Genomic DNA, 3798 nt, shown 5'->3' on the forward strand with positions numbered 1-3798 from the left:
TAAGCATGATGGATGAATGGGACCGTAATCTGCGCTGGTGATCTTGACTGTATGCACTCAAATGTGATAGCACGATTATCCTTGGAATAAAAAAAAAAAAAAAGGTGAAAACTGATCCACTGCCGCTCCAATGAAGATAATAGTTGGTTTGACTGGATTTTTCTTATTATCTAAGGCACCACCTCATGCAACCAGCATTTGGGGGAAAAAAGACATTTGAAAAAGGGGGCACAGCTACATTTTGTCCAATCCTGGCTGCTCTCACTTGCTTGCAGGGGGACTGTGGAAATAGTTGATTTACATTTGCACATGCAGCAGAGAAAATCTGAACCAAAGACATACGCGTGTGCTAAAAAAGGAAACAGATGGACAAATATAGCAGTCGAGAGTTGTGTGGTAATGATATTACATAAGCTAAGCCTATTTGTGGTGCAAACAAGAATATAACTGATCTATTTTTACTGTAGACATTAGTTCATTAAGGTTTTAGTTACATTCAGCAATTTGCTAAACAATAAACTGGATTTGCTGAATTTAAAATATCTTAACAGTAATATTTCCTTCCTTCATTAACATGAAATCTTTCCCCTTTCTTTATTGCTGTCCCTCTTTTTTGTGCTGTTTTAAGTATTTGAATTATTCATTATTCTAATCTATTCTCTAACACATCTCTCTGCAGCTACAGTATCTCCTGATCTTTAATCCAGACAGTCCCGCTTGTTTCTTTTCCACTCTCCAGATGTGTGCAGTCTAACTCAGCCTGAATAATAGTTGTCGACAGAGTGGAGAAGCGGAGAGCATCAGGGCTCCTGATTCCATTCAAAGTGTCTGATTTTGAAATGTATTTTTAGTTTGAAACAAGGTGATATTAAAAAAAAGTATTTTCTTACGAAAATATAAACTGAACAAGTAATGTGGTATCATGCAAGATAATCTGTAGGCCATGAAATACAAATAGTTGAATTAAAATCTGACACTTTCACTGTATTTACTTTTTTTTTTAACAATGAGAATGAGTAGATTCAATTTTTAGATGTTTTCTTAAATTTTGTGAGACTGAAGATAGCAGAAAATACAACTGATGAAGAATCACACCCATATCAAATAGTCATATTTTCATACTTTTATACATGCTTTTAATTTCAATGCCAATGAACAGGGAATGTTTGACCAAATCTCTGTATACCTGATGGAGCAGGTTGTATCTGATTCTTTCCCTACACTGTACATGGTCATTTTGTGCTATAGAGAAAAAGGATTTTAAGGGAAAGACTGCTTTCTTGATGACATACAAAAAAGAAACCCCAGCCAGACCTGAGCTTGGATGTTGCTGAGTTAGACCCCTAGAAATCCCTTTTTATTTTAAGGTAAAATGTTTGGCGTTTTTGCCTTTATTTGTCCGTGCATAGTAAAGATGTTGGGAGAGCGAGTGAAGGAATGACATGCAGTAAATGTCTGGCCAACCATGGTCAGGTCAAGGTTTATACAGGCATTTTAGACCATGTGCTCTTCACCCTAATCACTCAGCCATATAGGACCACTCCAGAAAGACATTTTTTTAGGATATCAGTTTTACAGTAAGGTGTCAGTCAAACTCAACTCCAGATACAGAATATTTCACTGTAACCTAGTGTATTTGGTTTTTGAGTTTCCCCTGACTGGTTTAGATGACATCATATTACACCTCTCCTCACTTCAGTATCTCAGTTGTCAGACACTTTGTCAGGCGGATTTCACATCTCTCTCCTGGTGCATTGTATATCGAGCATGTTGAGCTCCTGCAGGCTACCGTCTGGCACTCCTTCCAACCTTTCCTCTCCATCATCCTTCCTGTCACTCTCAGCACTTTCACACTTTTCTCTTCCTCACAACAACTCCTTGTTCTAGCAACAACCTCTCAAAAGCTTGTGGGGAAATTATAATCACATGTTCGAAATAGGGCAGCACTTATTGCTGTTAAATTGCAATTTCCTTTTAATGTAATTGATGAAATGCTGTCTCTAATTTAAACTTTAAACTAATTTAGTTTTTCTAAAATTATTGTTACAAACTGGTTCTATCTTATATCCTTTAGACCAAATCCAAAAACTATGCAATACACTTCACTTTGGAAATAAAATTTGAAGTGGGTTAGAAAGTTGTAAAATGTATTGACAAAGTAACAAATCAATCAATAGTCGACTGAAGCAAGCCAAACGAGAAGAGCCAGGCTGTTATAGACTCCCCAAGGTGCAGGTTAGGGGTAATAAATTTGACTGATTACAGATCAGATTAAAATGTTTCCATCTGAAATGGTAAGTGACAGAATAAGTATTTAATATAAATAATATTAAATACATATACTGTTGACTTCTTGGGTGCCTCATACATTTTTTTGTCTGTAGTGATTTTTGTGAAATGGTGTAACAAGGAGCAACCAGCAATTCAGTTGTTGAAAAATAACGAACACTGACATGAGTAACATCTCCATTTTCCAGCTCTGTTTCCTGAGAGCACAAACCAAGTTCACCGTCATCCAATGTGACCCCTGAACCAGGAACCCTGATGGGCTCTCGCAACACTTGCTTCATAGATTTCATGTTGTACTTTGCAAAAGTCAATAAAAATTAATTATTTTCCAAAACTATATTTAGATATCTATTGTATCTAGTGTATGTATCATACACTGTATATTTTTAGTTTTTATAATAAAGGCCTTGGTGTTGCTATAGCAACTCCAAGTTACTGCCTGGTGCTGCCACAGTCTTACATCAATGTCAGACCAGAATTAAGAGGCTAAAATTATTGTGGGACTGAAAGCTTTACTAAAAGCTCATTACCGTAATGTAGCGACATGTATTTGGACTTGGTCTGGCTCGTTAACATCAGCTCTGAAAAACGATATCTACGTCATGGAACTTCTGTTCTGCTCTCCTGCCCGGACCCTTTCTGTCATGCTGTTTCTCAGAACACCTAAATTGGTACTTCCTTCCTGCTGAATTTCGAACATGAGGTCTGTCCCACTCACAGGATCATGAGTCACACCACTTTGCAGGTCAATGTCTTGTAAAGTGGAGCTTTGTATAAGAGTCATCATCTGAAATATACCCATAAGAAGAAGACAAGTCCAATTTCTGTCGGTGAAAATATAAATTATGGGTGCAGCATTTCCTGTTACATCTAAATTTTCTGCATGGCTAAAGATGCACAAAATGGGGAATGAATTGGCCGCTACAGAGGCCTCCCTCGAGTGACTCATGGCCATTTTGAACATGTGTAAAGGAAAGTAAAAGTGGGCAAGTTTCCCTTTTACAATCCCTCTTTTTGATCCATTTGGAAAAAGGGGTGAATTAATTTGTTATGCCCTTCATCCCCTCCTTGATTACTTCACTAAGATTAGGATGTGTGCCCACGCATGCTGTCAAACCTCTCCGGATGAGACACACAAGCCTGGAAGGTCAGCCATACACACTCTAAAACATTTAACTGATAAATTACATCAGTTCAGGTTTCTTTAACTGTCTGTATGCCAGACGGTAAACTGAATTCATAAGAAATGTGTTTTTGGCAAAGTGAGATGATCAGCTAATGTCACTCATCATCTTTTGGCAGGACATTTTAGATGAAGGCCAGATGGATGAAATCACTCTGCCAAAGTATCAGATAAATAAATGCCATTTCTGTTGCATACAAAGTCCGATGGTCTCACCAAAACATCACATCAAATTTCCATGGGGAAATTTAAGTGAAACTGCACTGAAAATGACATGTGCCAATGAATGAAATGTATGTTTGAAAAGACTTTCAAGTTTTTGGGTC

This window comes from Brachyistius frenatus, unplaced genomic scaffold (assembly GCF_029030835.1).
Source record: "Brachyistius frenatus isolate BFR_SWC_R1_liver_20210118 unplaced genomic scaffold, ASM2903083v1 Contig_67, whole genome shotgun sequence".
Lineage (NCBI taxonomy): Eukaryota > Metazoa > Chordata > Actinopteri > Embiotocidae > Brachyistius > Brachyistius frenatus.